The sequence below is a fragment of the Microcebus murinus genome, chromosome 19, assembly GCF_040939455.1.
Source record: "Microcebus murinus isolate Inina chromosome 19, M.murinus_Inina_mat1.0, whole genome shotgun sequence".
In the NCBI taxonomy this organism is placed as follows: Eukaryota; Metazoa; Chordata; class Mammalia; order Primates; family Cheirogaleidae; genus Microcebus; species Microcebus murinus.
In genome coordinates, this window is record NC_134122.1 from 3,560,625 (window position 1) to 3,581,247 (window position 20,623).

The 20,623-nt window shown below is 55.0% G+C and overlaps 1 long non-coding RNA gene across 1 annotated transcript; it reads right to left on the bottom strand.

Annotated features, from left to right (window-relative positions):
* Nucleotides 1–3,216: 3,216 nt before the first annotated feature.
* Nucleotides 3,217–20,529, bottom strand: LOC142862415 (uncharacterized). Its single transcript, XR_012913474.1, has 3 exons — nucleotides 18,446–20,529; nucleotides 15,787–17,960; nucleotides 3,217–6,428 (listed from the first exon to the last, which is right to left on the bottom strand). It is a non-coding gene; the product is annotated as an uncharacterized LOC142862415 (long non-coding RNA).
* Between the last annotated feature and the right edge of the window lie 94 nt (nucleotides 20,530–20,623).

A 20,623-nucleotide genomic window follows, 5' to 3' on the forward strand; every position in this document is an offset into this window, starting at 1 on the left:
CTTATATGAAGTATCCGGAATAAGTGAAGTCACTGAGACAGAAAGTAGATTAGAGATTTCCAGGGGCTGGGGGAAGGAGAATAGAGACATTGATTATGGGATACAAAGTTTCTGTCTGGGGTAATAAAAAAATTTGGAAATAGATAGTACTGATAGGTATACAACACAGTGACTGTAATGAATGCCACTGCACACTTTAAAAGGGTTAAAATTGCAAATTTTGTTATATATACAACCACAATAAAAAAGCACAAGGTTAAAAAAAAAAAAGCAACTGGCTAGGTTTGCCCAGTGGGCCGAAGTCTGCAGATGCCATCGATGCTACCTGCCCCACACTCTGACCCTGTGAAATCTCTCCTGCCTGCTCTATCTCTGGTCCTACCCACAAGAGCTGAGTGTGGCTGGGAAAAGGAAATCCCACAACCTTGCTCACTGGTCTTATTTTTTATTTTTAAATTTTTCTTAGTTAGCAAGACTTGTGTTGGGGTGTTGTCAAAGTTGCCTGCTCAGTTCTGGTCTTATTTTTAAATGCCCGACCAGGATCCTTGAGTGGGCCCTGCTGTTGCTGTGACCCCATCGTGCTACCTGGCCCCTTCCTCCTCCTCTCTCCTCGCCCTCCAGCACCTCCCCCTGCTCCCTCTCAGCTCTTGGCCTTACTTCCCGTTTCTCTGAGGAAAATGGAAGCAACTAGAAGAGAACTCCCACATGCTCCCATCAGCACCTCCTCCTCCCTCCCTGCACCTGCCACAGGCCTGTGTCCCTGCCTGTCCCTGCAAGGAGGACCCCTCCCCTTGTACTGCTCAAAGGTTTCACTCCAGAAACCTTCTCCTCCCGTGTCTTCAATGTGGCCTTCTTTTGTATCATACCAGTTACTACAAACGAGTTGTCGCTGGTCCCCTTTCAAACCCGCCACCCAGCCCACAACCCTATATCCGCTTCCAGCTACACTCTTCCTCTGGTCTCCTCTGAAGCCAAACTCCTGCAAGTGGACGCTCAGACTCACTCTCCCCCTCCCTCCTGCTCACTCCATCCAGCCCCCATGGTGCCACCAAAACTGTTCTTCCCAAAGTCACCAGGGACCTCCAAGGTGCTACATCCAGGGCTCTTTTTTCTGTCTTCACCATATCTAACCTTCTTGAAATTCTTTTTGTTTGGCATCTGGGACATCCCCAGGTCACAGTCGCTGGACCTGGTCTCTGTCTACACACACTCCCTGCTTTCCAGACAACAGAATTCCAGAAAGCTCTAGAAGCCACCAAGTATGGTACAGAATCTAGGAATCCAGGCTCTGCCTGATCCCCAGCTCTGCTATGCTCTGAGTAACTGCAGGCTGGTTCCTTAACCTGACTCTGCTTTCTCCTCTGTAAACAGAGGCCCCATGGCATCTCGCTGGCAGGGCTGTTGTGAAAAGCTGGTGGCAGCTTGGCATGTTGCAGCATCAGTAAGTGTTAGTTGCTATTATCACTGGCACCGGGTTGCAATGGGCAGCGGTCAGAGGTGTCTGAGCTGACCTTGGAGAGCAACAGGGTTTGATGATGCACGGGGAGAGCCAGAGGAAGACCCGGCCTTCTCCCTTCCCTGCCAAACCTGGCCGCAGGTGACAGGCAGCAGGCATGTGCAAGGTTCTCTGCTGCTGCACGTGGCACGCACCTGCTTTACAGTCCAAGCACCCTCACGTGGCCTGGGGGAGGGAGGACATAAAAATCGGCCCACAGACTGATTGTCCTTTAAAAGGTGGGTCTCTGTAGAGCGTAATCAAACAGCTGCCCATATTGAACACCATATTTTAGGCTAAAAGAAAAAAAAAAAAAAAAAAAACAGCTGCCCATGAATGCTCTGTGTTAGGAACGGCCTAGAGCAGGGCCCATTGCACCTGGCTTCGGGCTGGAGATGACGGAGCAGACCCTGCCCTGGAAAGCAAGCCTAGCAGGGGGCTGGCTTGGCCTGGGAGAAATAGATGGTGGCCTTACTGTGACCTGAGACACCTGAGCACATCATCATCCATCCTCCACCCCGACGACTGCGATGGGGTTAGGTGGAGACAACACCCTCCTACCTCTAAGCTGTAAAATCAGAAACGTCCCAGCTCCCTTCTTTCCCCAAATCCCAGGTCAGAGGCATGGACAGGAGTCACGAAAGACTTTTTTTTTTTTAGACAGAGTCTCACTTTGTTGCCCAGGCTAGAGTGAGTGCTGTGGCGTCAGCCTAGCTCACAGCAACCTCAAACTCCTGGGCTCAAGCGATCTTCCTGCCTCAGCCTCCCGAGTAGCTGGGACTACAGGCGTGCGCCACCATGCCCGGCCAATTTTTTCTATATATATTAGTTGACCAATTAATTTCTTTCTATTTATAGTAGAGACGGGGTCTCCCTCTTGCTCAGGCTGGTTTCAAACTCCTGACCTCGAGCAATCCACCTAGCTCAGCCTCCCAGAGTGCTAGGATTACAGGCGTGAGCCACCGCGCCCGGCCTACGAAAGGCTTTACTGGTGAATAGACACATGAAATGTGGTCTGGCCACACTGTGGAATATTATTCAGCCACAAAATGGAATGAAGCACTGACACATGCCACACTGTGGATGAACCTTGAAAACGTGAGATCAAGGCCGGGCGAGGTGGCTCACGCCTGTAATCCTAGCACTCTGGGAGGCCGAGGCGGGCAGATTGCTCAAGGTCAGGAGTTGGAGGCCAGTTCTGAGCTAGAGCAAGACCCCATCTCTACTAAAAATAGAAACAAATTAATTGGCCAACTTAAAATATATAGAAAAAAAAATTAGCCGGGCATGGTGGCGCATGCCTGTAGTCCCAGCTACTCGGGAGGCTGAGGCAGGAGGATTGTTTGAGCCCAGGAGTCTGAGGTTGCTGTGAGCTGGGCTGATGCCACGGCACTCACTCTAGCCCGGGCAACAAAGTGAAACTCTGTCTCAAAAAAAAAAAAAAAAAAAAAAACAAACGTGAGATCAGTGAGAGAAGCCGGACACGGAAGGCCACAGCAGCAAATCCACAGAGACAGAAAGTAAATGAGTGGTTGCCTGGGGCTGAGAGGAAGGGAGATGGGGAGTGACTGCTAATGGGTGTGGGGTTCCTTTTTGGGGTGAAGAAAGTGTTCTAAAATTGACTGTGGTAATGTTGCATAACTCTGTGAATATACTAAAAACCACTGCATTGTACACTTTAAATGGGTGAATTATGTAGTATGTGAATTATACATAGTAAAGCTGTTATTAAAAAGCAGCTTTATTAACCCTGAAGATGGCCAGGAGTCTGGGGGCCCCAGAAAGAGGCAGGATCCTTTGCAGCAATGGGTTCAGGCCTCCTTTCTTCAGCCACAGTGGGCCCAAAGTCTTCGCCTCAAGCGATCCTCCTGCCTCAGCCTCCTGCTCCCAGGAAGGCAGAATGGGGTCAGATGCCCCTGTTGGGGTCTGCAGCAGAGCTCAATATCCCCCAATACTCTGGTCTTCTCCAATTCTTGGGGCTCACAAGGCTGGGGTTCCCCAACCACCAGGGGGCGCCCGGCATACAGGCTGCCTGGGGGAAAGCAGGGCAGGTGTTGAGGTGCAGCACTGACTGACACCTTGCAGCCCCCTGGGCCCTGCAGATCCAGCTGGGTGGTGCCCGGCTTGCCTGGGTGCCTGGTAGGCCTGACCTCCGATGCCCACCTCCATCATCCAGCTGGAGCTGATTCACCTTGGAACAAAGCTGGTGGCAGCCCTACTGGAGGTGGCCGGAGTCCCCATGCCCTCTCTGTGGCCCACCTCTTCCTGCCCCTCAGTACTGCCCTGTCCTGCGCTGGGCCCCTCCTCCTCCCACACCCCTCAGGGGTTTTCAGCTCCCCGAGGGACTTTTCCCCAAGGGAAGTGTCTCTGCCTCTCATGGTGTCAGCAAGGAGGAACCCAGCACTCGGCTGCTCCAACTGCAGCGTTCCCTATAGAAACACTCAATTCATGGCCACGCAGGCCGAGCTATTTCTGTTTTAGACAGAAGTGGCTGTCTAACCGCTTCCTCGATTGATTTTCTGTAGGGCCTCAGGACAGTTACCATAATTTCTCCAGGTCGACCAGTAGCCTGAGGCATGTTGACACTGAAACCTCAAAGAATTAGCAGGAAAGATGGGACCAGAATGGAGACACCTGCCACCCAGCCTGGCCCCCTCTCCAGAGGGAGGGGGAGAGGGCAGAACCCCCAAAGGAGAGTAAGTCTGCCACCAGACAGGATGGGGGAGGGTGAAGGGTTGGATGAGGCCCACCTGGAACCAGGAGGGAGTGTCTTGGGCTCAGGAGGAAGGTGGGAAGCAGGGGATGTGGGAAGAGGACCACTGTAAGTGTTGTCTCCAGGGTCCCTCTAGACAGCTGGCTCTCCTCCCATGGAATGGACAGAGGTTGGGGAGAAAAGGTGGGATGTCAAGTCCCATTTGAGACTAGAAAAGGGAGGGCTAGGGCCAGCCAGGACAGGGGAGGGACAGAGGCTGGCGCTAATGAAAAATCAGACCCGGGTGGGCTGCAAGGTGGGGGATGTGGCCGGGAAACCAGGACTGGCCCTCCTGGGGAGGAGCTGGCTTGGAGCCCGGCGTGAGCCCGGGAGGCACGTGTTTGTAAGCACTAGTGGTCAGCGCCACTGTGTGCCAGATGCTGCCTGGGTGGCTCTCCTTGCATTCCTTGTCTCACCCACACAAGGGCACCCTAAGTCCTATTATCATACCCCCAGGACTTGCCCAAGCTCATCACAGCTGGTCCCTGCCAGAGCCTGGACTCCTTCCAGGTTCCTTCCAGAGTCCTGCGCGGCAGCCCTGGAAAATGGCTTCCTGCTGGCATCGGAACTTGAGAGCTCACCTGGTCCTGGAGGCCCAGCCCTGCCCACGTAAGGGCAGGGGCAAGAGGGGAGTCCAGCTGGGTGTGGTGAGGTGTATGGAGGGAGAACGCCTGGCCATCCTTGAAATGACAAGGTCAGGTTCGAGGTGACACACAACCCACACTCTGTGGCCAGTCCGTGCCAGACGGTCAGAGGAAAGAACAATTCACAGGGGTCAGAAGAGGCTGCGGCTTCAAGTATGGGCAGACAAGGAAGGAAGCCAGATAAGCATTGCAGTGTGGGGAGCACAGGACTGGCTTTAGGAGCATTCTCTCTCCCTCACCTCAGCAGACCTTGGGCCCCTGCTGCCCGTTTCAGGCTGTGCTGCCGCCAGCACACCCTGGGTTACCGTGTCTGGTGTGCTGCTGCCAGTAGCTCAGAAGCTGAAATGTGAGAAGCAGGGTGAGGGGCAGGGCTGGGAAGGGCTGAGCAGCAGCAAGGAAGACGGTTTTCCGGGCAGGAGCTAGAGGAGGGCACCTGGTCCTCCCTTCCTTGGTCCACGTCCCTGCCATACAGCTGCCGCTCCGGCCTCAGACCAGGCACTGTGGCACCTACTCCACTTGGGGTGGTCCATGGTCACTGCCAGCGTCCAAGCCCTTTAGCCACCAGGCAGCAACGGGTCTGTGCTATGCAGGGCTGTGCCCAGGTGACCAGCAGGGAATACACCAGGCCCTGCCGAGATTTGTAGGAAGCAGTGGGTGGGGAAGAGGAAGAGGGGAGCCTGGAGAACCTGGGAGGACAAGGAGGTCCCTCTGGGTCCCAGCCTCAGAGGCCTGGCCTGGACTCTCCCCACTGCAGCCAAACTGAGTCCATAGGAAGCTCCCAGGCAAATGAGCCTCCTGCTGCCAGGGGCAGGAGAGACTCAAGGCTCCCACCCCCTTCCTGGCAGGGGTGCCAGCCTGCCTTTGCACAAGGACCATGGGATACACTAAGGACAAGATCAACCACAGCTGTGAGCAGCACTGGGCACGGGGTGAGAACCCTATTGCTATTCACAGCAGCCGTACAGCTGCTGTGTGAGCAAGTACTGTATCTGTGACCCCAGCTTCCAGATGAGCAAACAGAGGCTCTGAGAGGAGCAGAGACTTGCCGGAAGGCCACTCAGGCAGAGTGTGGCAAGGCTGATTTTAACCTGGGCTTGTCCAGTGGCTGGACTCACACCCACTGTGCCATGCAAAAAAGTGGAAGGAGCAAAGCTCATTGCCAGCCAAGCCAAATGATCTGTGTGCCACATGCAAGAGGGCAAGCAATGAGACTCAGCCCTGGGTCCTACAGGAAGCAGCAGAAGACAAAAAGGCCGACAGCGTCTGGGACTGCCACCCCTCGAGGTGGTGCAGGCTGTGAACAGCATCCAGTGGGAGCCGGGGAAAAGCCTGGCTCCCAGATCTGGAATGGTGATTCTGCTGTGGCAGGAGGGACCTCCCTTGACCACCTGAGTAGTGTCCCCTGGGTCAGAGAACCACCAGTGGAGACTTTCACCTGGACAGACTGCAGATTTTTTCTGGGGTTTCAGGTTGCAAGTTTTCATGGCCGTTTGAAGAGTCAGCAACACTTCCTGTGGTAGCACTTGGCCAGTCACTGCTAGAAATGACCAGAAACACCTCGGTCGGCATCACAGCCATCAGGAGCCAGACAATCCAATGCCACGGACCCTGGGACCTCCACTCACCCTTCCCAGCTGCAGTTTCCTCGCCTGCAGGAGGGGAGAGAGAGGGTGCCAGTACCCACCTCACAGGCGTGCTGTGGGGTTAACCAAGTGTTTGTCAAAAAGCCCTTAAAGATTAAAAACCTATATCCCCGTAAAAACTGGCACCCAAATATCCACAGCTGCATTATTCATAACTTCCAAAAGATGAAGACAACCCAATGTTGACCAATGGCTGACAAATGTAATCTATCCACACAATGGGATATTATTCAGCCTTAAAAAGGAAGAAGGTACTGTTCCATGCTGCAATGTGGGTGAGCCTCGAAAACATCACTAAGTGAAGGGATCCAGTCACAAAAGACCACATATTTATTTGAAATGTCCAGACTACGCAAATCCACGGAGACAGAAAGCAGATTGGTGGTTGCCATGGGTGTGGAGAAGAGAGGGCTGAGGAGTGCCTGCTCAGTGGGTACAAGGTTTCTTTTGGGGGTAGTGAAAATGTTCTAGAATTAGATGGTGGTGATGGTTGCACAACTCTGTGAATACACTAAAAACCACTAGTTATAAAGTTTAAAGGGGTGAATTTTATGGTATGTGAATTATATCTTGATTTGTTAAAAGCACTTAGTTAAGAGCTCAGAAAATGTAACTCTCATTACTGTGTCCTTCATCTTCAGGGACTGCTGTATGTATAGTGGAAGAGGCCGGATGAACGAATTTAAAAAAATGTTTGACACCCAGAAGAGAGCTGAGTAGTGTGGCCCTGGCAGAGCCTGGGAGGACTGTCCAGACAGTGCTCAGTGCAGGCAGGACGTGGGCAAGTACTGACTGTGGTGTTGACTGACGCAGTGTCCCCATGAAGGTCCAGAGGTATTGAACCTATGGCCACCATATAGACAAGAATAACCATGGTTTAAGTGGCCAGTCCAGAAAGACTCGTCCAAGGAGGTGGGGTTGGAGCTGAGACTGGGAGGACTCAGGGGGCGTGGTGAGTCAGGCAGGCACCCAGCGGCTCAGAGGGGGACATCGCTGAGCCCAGGGGGTGGCACACTAGCTCTAACACTCCACCACCCCAGGTGAATTCTAGGAGGTGCCTTACTTTGGTGGTTCATGTATAGCAGCAAAAAGCTTAGAGTTAACCTGTTCTCTGCCATCCCAGAAGCTCAAAGACACTCCTGAAGTGTCCAAGAGGCTCTGACTCTGGGCACTGGGTCTTCTCCTCTGAGGAGCCCCAGAATACCCTTCCTCTCTGAGCTACCCCCAGGTTCCAGGGTCCCAGGGAAGAGAACATGGGTAATCAGCAAGGCTGACTCAGGGCCACTCCACCAATGTCAAATGACCAGATGTGGTCCAGATGTGGCGTGGGAGGGACGCAGGCAGCAGTTCTTTGGGGCGGGAGGACGCCTGGGACCCTCCTCCAGCCCCAGGTGGAGCCGAGGGTACAGAAGGTGCCTCCCAGAGACAGGCCTGGGCACGCGGCCCCACAGCTGAGGCCCACACGCTGGGATAGGCTTCGTGTTCTCCCTTCACCCCTCTCCTGCCCCTCCCACCTCTCCAGTGTAGCCCTAACGCTGTGGGGGAGAGATCCAATAACACAAAACTCCCTGGAGAACATGTGTGCACACACACAAGCACATGCACACACAAGCTCACGGTGGATCACACAGGGACAGGGAAAGGGAACCAGATGCTAGTTATTGTCACGCCTCCTCTAGGCCAGGCACATACCAAGGATTTGCATGCACCGTCTCACTCAGTCCTCCAAAGGAGCCTAGGAGACTTCATAGATGGAGAAAATGAGCTTCCAAGAGCTTAAAGGAGAGACTTAACCCAAGGAGCACATTGGTCGGGAAAAGCCCAAGAAGCTGAGCACGGCGCCTAGCTCAGCCCTGGTGGCCAGTCCAGTGAAGGCAGCTTAGCAGAATTGGGGTGCCACTCCTTTAGGAATCTCCCACTTTCTCCATGTGGCCCTAGGGTGTTGGAGACTAAGACCCTCCACATCCCAACGATTTGTCCTACTCACAGGCCTTGCCCCGGAAAATAGCCTAAGACGAAAATAGCACCCAGCCCTCCAGCTATAGTTCCGAGAAGAATGCATTCCATGACGTGCTTGCTTCAGGGCATGCTACCTGCAATTGTTCCCGACCCCCTGCCAGGTTGAAGTTGAGTGATCAATCACAAACAGCTTCCGATGATGCCGATAAGACGCTGATTGGGGCTGATTGGCCCACACCCAAGCCTCATCATCCCCCCACTCAATTTTTCTGTTTCTACTTCCTTGTTTCTGTATATAAAACCTAAGAATCCAAGTAAAGTAGACCTTGACAACCATTTGCTTGGTCTTGTTCCTTTCTCTCGCCCATCTCTTTCAGGCACGGTCCCCCTCGACCCCCACGAGTAACAGAAGGTCCCACAGGTCGGGACACTAGGGGTGTCAGCCCTGTGTTGGGGCGACTCCTAACCCGGACCCATCAATCAGCAGCCTAGGGATCCCTTCAGGGTGGGTTGGGACCCAACTCCCACCACGGAAAGGCAAGCCCAGGCTCTTGCTAATCCTTGAGATGCAAGCTGGGAACCCGCAGGAGGCCCTGGCCCAGAGTAAAGCAAACGCAGAAAAGCTAGGCCAGGAGGTGCCAGCCGGCATCCCAGCCACACTGCTGAGCACTGAACCCTGTAAGGCCTTGGCCTTTGCAGTTCCAGGAGCTGTTAAGGAACTGGCCTTTGAGCCCAGGTGACCACAGAGCTCACGGAGGCTGTGGCAGCTCAGGGGCTGCGACAAGCCTGGGGACCAACCTTGCTTCCCTCCCAGCCCCTGGCGGGGGTGCTGGACCCTCTCGGCCCCTGCCTAAAGCGCTTCCATTTCTCACTTTGACCTTCAAAGTTGGCATCTACTTGCAGGAATCTGTCTCTCTCCTCCTGGAATTCAGCCTCCAGATGTCAGATCCAAGGCGGTGGTGGCGGCATATGGCTCCCCCCAGAGTGAATCAGCCACATTCCAAAGGTGCAAACACAGACACCACACCCTCGGCAGCCTGGGGCTGCAGACTTCCGCCCTGCACCCCCTCCCCTCCCCTCCCACCTCTTCCCAGCCAGACCAGGCTTTGGGCTTCCTTTCCAGAGACATTCTCCCAGAGCTGGAACAGAGAGAGAGAAAAAAAAAACACACCACCAGCTAGACACCCTGAGCTGTTCTGCTCACTCCCTCCCTGCGCTGGGCACTACCTCAACCCAAAGGGCCCTACACTCACAGCTGTTATCAATCCATACGGAGTCATTCATCCCGCAGGTATCCACTGAACACTGATTATGTGATCAACAAGATACACACAAGCCCCTGACCTCATGGACCTCAGCTGAGGAAGTCAGACAATATGAGGTCCACAGACAGGAAAGTGTTCCAAGTGTGGGGAGAGCTGTCAAAGGAAGAGACTCAGGCTGAGACAGAGGCAAGTGACAAGGGAGAGTTACGGGGTGTGGAGGCTTTCTGAGGGGATAACATGTAAGCTGAGGCCTGAAGATGAATGGAAACCTCCTCTGTCCCATCAATTGTGCGATCACTTCCCCAAAACTACAGAAACATAAGCCCGAAGCATTTCCCCCAAGTGCTCAGCAAGTCCTTGAGTCCTCTTCTTGCACCTTCTGTCAGCTTTGCAGCAGGGGTCTGGCTAACGCTTTTTATAAGAGCCCTAGTGAGATATAATTCATACACTGCACACTTCTCCACTTTACAATTACACAACAGTAGACAATTTGCTGGTTTCCAGGATGTTCACAACAGTGGGTATCCATCACCACCATCAATTCAGGAATATTTTCATCACCCCAGAAAGAAACCCTGCTGCCTGCACCACCACACCTGGCCTCAGGCAACCCCTAATCTACTTTCTGTCTCTGCAGATTTGCTTAAGCCACACACTTCATAGAAAGCCACACAGTACATGGTTCTTCTTGCCTGGCTTTGTTCACTCAGCACAATGTTTTTAGGGATTGCTCCTGCTGCAGCATGTATGGGCGCTTCATTCCTTTTTGTGGCTGAATAATATTCCACTGTATGGATAGACCACAGTTTGCTTATCCATTCATCAGCTGGACACATGGGTTGTTTCCACCTTTTGGCTATTATGAACATTCCTGTACAAGTTTTTGTGTAGATCTGTTTTCATTTCTCTTGGGTGTATACCTAGAGTGGAAGTGCTGGGGCATCTGGTAATTCTACGTTTAACCTCTGAGCAGCTGCCAGACTGTTTCAAAGTGGCTGCACCCTTCACACCCCACCAGCAGTGTATGAGGGTCCAATTCTCCACGTCCTCAGCAACACTGTTTTTTATCACAGCCATCCTAGCTGGTGTGAAGTAGCCTCTTCAGCCAGATTAAGGCCAGCTAATGTTAATGCAGCACCAGTGCTCCCCCGAGTGAGGAGACTGTGGGTAGTGGAGGGGACCCTGGTGAACCAGGGCAGAGTGTGGGTACTGCTAGGAACCTGGCATGCCCCAGGCAGGGGACACTGATGGCTTCTTCCAGGTCATCCGCCTGTTCCTGGCCTGGCCTGTGAATTGTGGTGCCCAACTCAGCCCTCTTCCCTCCATGCGACTGCCCCCACCCTGAGGATGCCAATGCCTTAAACCCCTACAGCAGCCCCTACTGCAACCAGGCCCTCCCGCACAACGGTCAAACCCCAATCCAGCCCATGCCTACTGTCTGAAGGCCACCACGCATAAGAAGCAGGGGGGAAGCTGGATAGGGCGGTCCAGGTCTGTGACCCCAGGGACAGAGAGAAAGAGAGGTCTTGGGCAAGTCCCTCTGCTAGCACGTCGCTGTGTGAGGGCAGAGCACCATCCGTCTGTTCGCTGCTGCAAGCCCACGGAGCAAGCAGGCCATAAGGACTTGTCAAACGGATGAACAAACACAAGATGAAGTAAGAGCACCAAGAGGATGGCAGAAGATGGTAGAGGCTCGGGCTGTGGACTGAACCCCACCTCACCTCTGACATCTCCCAGCTTCACGCTCTTGGTGAACCACTGGCGTCTCTGAGCCTCCCTCTCACCATCTACAAAGTGTGCTTCATGGTCGCGACCACCAGGGAGGGTGATTTTGAGGACAGAACGTGATAATTCAAATCAGGCAATATTATGTGCCAGGGACTTTGGCAGACGTGGTCATGTGATATCAACCCAAGTGCCTTGTGAGATGGGACTTTTGGCAGTTCTGAGCCTGTCAGCGTGGTCCAGGGGGGACCTGCCCATTCAGCTGATGCCCCAGTGCTGGAGTTGCAGAGCCCTTTGACAGGGACAGCAGGAGACAGGACACCTGCAGAAGCAGAAACTGAGCCTGCCTGGGTGGGGCCGGGGAGGGCAGTGGTGCAGAGACCCCCAGCTGCAAGCCTGAGGCACCAGGACACACACCAGCAGGGGCATCAGCTCAGGAAGAGGAGATGGCACTACATTTTATCAGGGAAAGAAAAATACCTCAGAAGTTTCTGGAAGGGAGGTCCGGCTACTCAGGGGGCCCTGTCAATATCACAAGCTTTCCTCTACTGAGTGTGCAACTTCAGGAAGGCCCTGCGCAGAATCTGAATCAGCTGGGCCACCTTAGGGTGACAGGTGTAGCTAGATTCCCCTCAAATTGAAGAGTCTATTTGGAAGAGCTCCAGATACCAAGCAAGTCCCTAGAAATGCAGGCCAGTGAGCCCAGAGGCCACATGTGAAAGCCAGGAGCTCTTTCAAGTAGAGACGGGGCTGCCCCTCACTCTGGCCCTGTCACCTGAGGAAAAGCCTCAAGCAAAGGAGTTCCAGGATAGAACCTCAGGGAATATTCAGTCTTCCCTAACATTTGGCAGAGGGAGGGACCCTGGAGGGATTTAGGAGGTGAGTGGAACGTGAAGGAAAAGCCATTGACTGCTGGGGTCTCAGCTGCAAGGTCACAGTGCCAAGTGCTGTAGAGACAGCTCAGGATAGAGCAAGGAAGGACAGGCAGCCTGGAACTCAGCAGTGAGTGGGTGGCCTCAGGTAACCAATCTGTGCAGAAACTTGGCAGGGGAGGTTTAGAGACAGGGCTGTGGCCAGAGCCACTCACTGATGATGACAGTGCTCCTACAGGGACTGGAATGCATTTCAATTCAGTCCCAGAAAACAATCACACATCCCGCTTGGGCTGGGAGCTGCTGGAAGGCTCCGGAAGGGGTTTCTCCTGGCTGGGAGGTCCAGGACAGTGGTTTTCAAGGTTTAGTCAGAGGACCATGAGTGTTACAATAGGACCTTGTTAAACACACAGATACCCGGTCCCGCCCAGATGTTCAGCTGGGAGTTCCAGAGCCTAGTGGGGCTCTAAGACCCAGAATTTCACTAGAGAGGTGAGGACTCTAGAGGGAAAAAGGGACCAGCTCAACATGCAACGATGGCCACAGAGAATAACTGTCTCCACGAGACCCTCCTCCCATTCCCGTCTTCTCTCTACATCAGTCTCATGACTCATGTGTGGCCTCAGACCTTACTGGGGCCACCCAGGGGATCCCTGCCCCCACCAGCTACCCCTTACCCCAGCATCCCACACTCACACCCATCTGGGCAGTGGCTGTAGCTCCAGCTGTGCATGCAGTTCAAGGCCAAGGTGTGCAGAGAAGTCCCAGGCATCCAGGTGGAGTCATTCACCTGACACGCCCAGCTCCAAGACCAAAGCCCCGACTTCACACAGGAAGAGGCCCCTGGTGGGTGACACTGCCAGCTGTCCTCTCAGGTGCTTCTGGTCCCAACTCCACCAGCCTCACCCTGCGAAGGGACTGACTGACTCACTCCAAATGCTAAGGCTGAGGCAACTGGGAACTGTGTGGCTAGAAGGAGGAAGAGCAGAAAGTGTCTGTCTCCTTTGGTCATTATCCCCTGTCATCCCTATGCCCCTCCAGAGTGTGTGGGGGGAACGGTGTCTCCAAGTAAGGACCCCACTTGGTCAAGCAAGTGGCCAAATGCAAAGTACACCCTCCTTGTTGAGGTGAATGAGCTCCCCCAGGGACAGGGCTTGGACCCTGCAGCCAAAGGGTTTGAACTGAATCCCATCTCTGCTACTCTACAGCTGTGTGCTCTTGTGCCAACCACTTAGCTTTCTGAGCTTCCCTCTCAAAATGGGCCTGACAGTAGGTTCCATTTCGGTCCTGTCACACCAGGACCTCAGACTCACTGGTGACCTGAGGCAGGGGCTCATGGAGCAGCCCAGCTCCTCACACACAGAGAGTGGGGTCCCGCTCCTGACCCAGCGCCTTCACACCAAGCCAGAGAAGGGACGAATTCTAGATGACTTGCCATTTTGTCCCTATTAGAGACCCCTGGGCCTTCAGTGCCTTGGGACCAGAGACACATACCAATCGTCACATGAGCACAAAAACACTTCTCCCCTTCCCACTGCAGAGAAGCCATCACACAGCCAGCAGAGTCCAGATGGGCAGCCCTGAAGCCCTTCACCCCTCACCTGGGCAGCAGGCACGGGGTTGGGTGGTGTGTGTGTGTGTGTGTGTTAAGGAGAGAGGCACGGAGGGAGGCTGGGTGACACTGCCTTCAAGGTGGCTGCTGGCTGGCAGCCGGCCTTTGTTGCTGCTCCAGAGCCCTCAGCCACACAGGCCCCCACACTCCCTCCCTTGCCATCAGAGGCAGCCTCTTTCTGGCTCCCGCCCTTCCGCCCTCCCTTCCTGAAGCCACTTGTACCTGATCCAGAGCCTGGAGAGGTGACAAGTGCTTGCCAGACAACAAAAGCATCTCCCAGGAGAACAGCTGTCCGCAAATGCTCTGCTACACCCTTGTTCTGTGCACCGATTTCAGGCTGGGTTTCAGGGCCCCGGCTGCTGGCCATGCATTATGGGAGGCTGGCTCTAAGGCTGACCGGCAGCAAACAGAGCCCTGCCTGCCCACCCTTGACTTCAGAAGGTCAATCACCACCCCCTCTCTCAGCATTTTGGGAGGAAACTGAGGCACAGCATGGAAGACCAGTCTTGGTCAAGGTCATCCCACTCTGCCTGGGTTATGTTTCAGACAACGGCATCAGTCTCTTTGGGTTCCAGTGCTGATCTGGCCAGTTCCATGCTGTGTGACCTTGGGCAAGTTATTTAACCTTCCTGAGCCTAATTTCTTCCCAAATAACCATAGTTACATAGTTAAGCCACCTCTGGGTTGTCCTGAGGATGAAAGGAAATAATATGCATAAAGCACTTAGCATACTGTCTGGCACATTACTGTTATTATCCCACCCTTTTTATTCTCCCCCCTTCACTCCAGCCACGATGGTCTCAATGCTCGGCTGCCCCTGTCCCCTTGCCTTGGATGCTCTTTCTTTCTGGAATGCTCTTTTGCTAGCTCCCCGCATGGTTTGTTCCCTCGCTTGCTTCAGGTCTTGACTCAAGTCACCTTCTCAGTGAGGTCCCCTGCCATGTCCTCGCCTCGGGCATTCGTTTAAGTCCTGGACGTGTTACTTATTCGCCTCGCGGGTGGCCTCTCGCGCCCGGAACGTAACCCCCATGAGGACAGAGCCGTTCTACATTTCACTCCAGTGTCCCCAGCGCCAGGAGGAATGAATATTCCCGGGAGTGACTGGAAGCCCGGCTCCAGTCAGAAACACAGAACACCGCCCTCCCGCGGGGCCCACGGACGCCTCCCGTCGGCGGCTCTGGCGCGCGCCCCCCGAGGTCACGTCCGGGGCGCGCCGGCCGGAAGGAGGCCCCGCGAGGGGCGGCAGGGGCGGGGCGTCCGGGCAGGGCCACGCCCCCAGCCGCGTGCCCGCGGCGGGGGCGGAGCCCCCGGGCTAGAGTCGCCTAGAACTTCCGCTCCCCAGCCGGCTCATCCATATTCATGAGGCGGCGAGGGGCGGGGCCCAGGTCACCCGCGGCACCCCGCCCCCGGGCCTGGAATCCCGACCCGGCTGCGGCTCCGGCCCCAGTGGGGCGCCCCCGGCTTCCGCCTCGGGGAGGGAGTTTCCACTTGGTCACGACTCAAAAATGTGTCGCTCCCGCTCCTCCGCTCCCCGGTCCCTGCCCTCGGGGGGTCTCCTCCTTGGGAAGGCAGGAGGGCGGGGCCCCGGGAAGGACGGCTCCTCCTCCTTGGGGCAGGTCCGTGGGGATCCCTGCCGAACGGCCCCCCCTCAGTTAGCGCCTGTAATAATCCTCGTTTTCAAAACAGAATAATAGTCCTAATTTCCTGAGCGTTCATTCTGTGTCAGGCACCCTGCCTTTCACCCTCCCAGCAGTTCAACTGAGGTAAAAACCTGTGCAAGGTTACCAACCCGGGAGCCCAGAACTGTTGAGTGACTTACCCAGGATCACACAGCTCGCCTCCGGCTTTTCGGGAAAGGTTGGTCCGGACGGGCTGAGGACAGGTGCTGGTCCCCCACCACCTTTCCGGACCTGGGGCTTCGCTGAGGCTCTCCGGGCTTGCTGGGGTGGCTGAGGGGAGGGTCTGCGTGCCCAGATGTGAGGGGGAAGCCGCATGCTGGGCGAAACCAAAGCAAGAAGGCAGGGCGGGCCGCACAATGTAAAATGAAAATGCGGGGGTGGGAGGGTGCCCTGTGTTCAAAAATGATTAAGAATTTCAAGATGGTGACAACAGAACAGAACATTCAACCAAGTTTGGGCCCTTCTAAGGGTATTTTGCAGTTGCATAGTTCCCACCCATGTTCATGAAGCCAGCCACGATGAAGCCCAGGGATTCCTTTAAGGGCAGCAAAGCCAGCATGGACATCTCCACCACCGCTGTCATTCTGCCCCCAGCCCAGGAGCCTCATCCCTGCCCTGGCATGCAGGGCCCAGTCTCCAGACTTCCAAAAGCTGAACATTGCAGGCGCTCCAGGACAACTTTTCTAGGGGCAGGTGAGTCCCTCAGGGAGAGTGTCTCAAACCTGCCAGATCCAGCCAGGCTCTAGGGCTGTGTCTCCTGGGCATTTCCAGCCCTGGGCCCTGCGGGCAGGTGGCGCTATGTCATATGTGCCAGGCCCAGCAAGGGCCTCCGTTCCCATTCCAGGGCCTCCTTTCTCCCTGGAGCAGGGCGTGAGGAGCAGCCAGGCTGCTTCCCAGAATAAACACCCCACCCATAGACAGCCCCAGCCCTGCAGGCTCAGCAAGCCAGCGCCAATGGGGAGAGAAGCTCACCAGGCCTCCAGCTCAAGGTTGAGAAGTCATCCTGATCTCATTCCCTCCATCACTCCTGCTTGTGCCTGGGCCCTGCTCACCAGGGGTTGCTGCATTAATAATAGCTACCACTTACTGTGCTCTTTTTCCCTGCCAGGTGCTGGTGGAAGCCCTTTTTGTGTTCTCTGCACTGAGCCTCACACAGCCCATGGTGATAGGCACCCTGAGGATTGCCATATAACAGATGGGGAAACTGAGTTCAGAGAGGTCAAGGAGGCTGGATGCGGGCGGCTCACGCCTGTAATCCTAGCACTCTGGGAGGCCGAGGTGGGAGGATCGTTTGAGATCAGGAATTTGACACCAACCTGAGCAAGAGTGAGACCCTGTCTCTACTAAAAATAGAAAAATTGGCTGGGCATTGTGGTGCACACCTGTAGTCCCAGGTACTCAGGAGGCTGAGGCAGAAGGATTGCTTGAGCCCAGGAGTTTGAGGTTGCTGTGAGCTAGGCTGACGCCATGGCACTCTATTCAAGGCAACAGAGTGAGACTAACTCAAACAAAAAAACCCCAAAAAAACAGAGAGGTCAAAGGGCTTGGCTTAGGTCAAGGGCCAGAGTTCAGCATCTGCCGCTATTTATCCATCCTGGTTCCTATCATCTCTCCTACACCTGCAATGTAGGTCTTAAGGCTTACTTCTTTACGGTGTCTGGTATTACTCTCAGCTTAGATTCTGAAAAGATAGGAACTGTGCCTATAGTAGCCGCTGATACCCTACTGGACCTAGCATTGTGCATTAAAGAGCCATTTACTAAGCTCCTACATTGTGTAAGACACCCTCCTTGCAGTGGCAGGTGCATGTACGTGACTGAGTGAGCTGTGTCCCCTCTAGGTACTGACAGATGAGGTATCCCCACTAGACCAAGAGATCTATCTCCTTGAAGGCATGGGTGGGGTTGCCTAGCCCAGTGCACACAGTAGACAGTCCATAAGTATTATTGAATGAACACATCAGAATGCTTAATAAGCATCTATTGAATGAACAGGAACCTAGATGATATTCAATTAATGTTTACTGGTGAAGGATTAGGGAAGCAAGTTCTGCCCCCAAAACATATCAATCAGCAATATTCAGAAAGCATTTACTATATGCCAGGCCCTGGGTAGGACCCTGCAGGGAGAGGGACAAAGCAGATAATGTCCCAGTGTCCTATTCCTTGGGGAACTTACAGTATAATACAGGAAACGATCCTCCCTCCAGAGGAAGCCCAGCAGGATGGCAATGAGGGGGCATCCCTCCCTGCCTACCTTTCATTAACAAGGAGGAATTCGGGCCTGGCTTGGCTGTTATAGCAGGTGCTGCCTCCTGTCGTGGGAAAGCAGAACCCAGAGAAAACAGCTCAGAGCCTTGCCTTCTTGAATGTCCCCAACCCCACCTTGCCAGCTATTTGATGCCCCAGGGAGGCAGTGGTTTAGAGCACCGTGCTTGGGAATCAGACCCCAGACCAATGGTAGGAGACTGCAGTCTGGACTATGTCTCAAACCTTGGCCATATTTAGTGAATTTCTCTGTGCCTCAGTTTCCTCCTCTATAAAATGAGAATCATAATAGGACCCATCCTCAGAGTTGTTGTGAATACAATAAAAGGTATGCTACAGGGAAAGAACTGGATGAGAATTCGGGGTTTCTGGTTGGGTGAGCCCCACCAAGATTACAGAGTTCATTCTTCCCTCTTGTCGGTTTTGCAAAAACCAAACAGCCAAGTTTAGGGGATTACTGGCAGCAAAACAGACACCAGCTGGGCCAGGCTCGACACCTAGCAGTGAATGCTAACGTGTACTGAGAGCGTACCTCATTTCATCTTCACAACAGCCTCAGAAAGGACAAATCTGGGAACACGGAAGGGGGGGGATCCCAGGTCCAAGTTCTTCCTGGGAGCACATGCAGAAAAACAATCTCTGAGAAAGACCCTCGAGGGTGAAATTTCTCATGGTCCAGGCTCCCTCATGGCGCAGGGGTCGTCTGATTTCTCTGGTCACTTGATTGAGGTCTATCTCCTGCAAGCTTCATATTGGATTAGAGCCTAAAAAACAAAACAAAAACCCACAACCAAACAAACAAAGAAAAAACACTCCTGCAAGCACTCGATAAACATTTTTGCTAACAGATTTAAACCAGCATCTGTGCTCCTTTTTCTACACACCTGGATTCCCCAGGGCTGGAGCTCTGCCCGGCTGGGATCTGAGGAGGAGGCGGTTGGCTGCAGGTCTGAGATCCTGTTCGAGTCGCAGCGATTCCCGGCGCCGGGAGGGGGCGCTCTGCGGCCCTTAGCCTCCGCTCCTCCTGACACGCGCTAGTCCGCGGACCCGGAGAGTCGGCCCTTAAGAGCCCCCTCCTGGAAGCGCTAGGTCCCGAAGCTGGCCTTCCCCCGGGGCCCAGCTGCCGGCTAATGTTTAACCCGGCCACACTCCACGTTATCCACACTCGGGAGACTGCAGTGGGATGGGGACCGACTGGGGGGAGGTCACCTCCAAATCACTGCCTTCCTGGCCTTTCCTCCAGGCAAATGGGCCTTCCCTTTCTTGTATCAACCAACAGGTCATGAGCACCTACTATGTGCTCATTTACGCAATAGGTCATGAGCACCTAATATCTGTCTATTACATTAACACATAACGAGCATCTGTGTCCACAAAATAGGTTATGAACACCTACTGTGTGCCTGCCCATCCACCCACAATGCCATGAGTGCCTACTATGTGCTTGCCCATTCACTCACCATACTCGAAATATAATGAGCATCTACTGTGTGTCCAGCAAACGGCTCGTGAACGCCTATTGTGTGCCAAGCCTTGTGCCATGCACCGGGGATGCCTCGTAAACACGACCCACGCCCTTCAGGCTTTGTCACAGAGGATGGGGACCGCGGCAGCGACAGCAGGAATGAAGACGGAATTACAGAGCCAGACGCCTCACCTCTAGGGGATGCCGATTCTAAAACGCCTTTTCGTCTCCCGGCTCCTCAAAGCCAACAGCGAAGTGCAGGGTCGGCCCACAGCAGGACTGGGTTGTTTTGCTTTTTTTATTTTAAGGACGGGGTCTCGCTCTGTCGCGCAAGCTAGAGTGCAATGGCGTCAGCCAAGCTCACAGCGACCTCTAACTCCTGGGCTCAAGCGATCCCCCTGCCTCAGCCTCCCGAGTAGCTGGGACTACAGGCGTGCGCCACCACGACCACGTAAGGCGGGCTGTTTTTGAACCCGGATTTGCCACCCGACAGCACCGCAGCAAGAAGCTGACTGGGCGGGGGTTCAGGATTAGCCCAACTAATACACGCTGAGGAACTCGAGGCTGTGCTTCCACACGAGGAGGTGGAAACCAGCTTGGCGGGGTGCGGGGCGCTCTCGCTCGCCTCACGCGTTGCACTTACTGACCGCGGGCACCGCGGGGCGCTGAGGGTTCGGGCGGGATCGAGAACCCCCGCGGTGCCCAGGCTCCTGGACGCCGATTGTCCCAACTGCCGGGATCAAGATAGGGGCTGAGTGGACGCCCGGATTGCCCGGGATCAGTCCTCGTTCTTATTCCACACTGAGGGAAACTGAGGCCAAGGGCAAGGCGCGAGGCGCAGAGCCGGGCCTCGAACCCTGGTTTGCGCCGCCGGGAATCGGGACCCGGAGGCTCTGCCCGCAGGGCGCTGCCCGCGCGTTCCTGGAACTGGGCTGGGCGGAGAAATCGGGGCCTGCGGAGAGCATTCCTGCCGCCCTCCCCGCCGCCCGGGGCCGCGGGGGGCCTGGCCAAGGTGACCCCGCAGGAGGAGGCGAGGGGTCCCCGCCCCCTCGGCCGTCGCGACCTCCTCCATCTTCCCATCCTTGGGGCTTTTCCTCTGGGCCCGCGGCCGGCCCCCCTCCCCGGGCTTCCCCGAGGGCGGGACATCTCGGGCTACCCCCGGCCCCCCCAGGCCACCGCCAGGCCGTGTCCTAGAGCTGCCCTCGCGCCGGGGGCGGGGCCGCGGGGGAGCGAGGACGGGGCCGA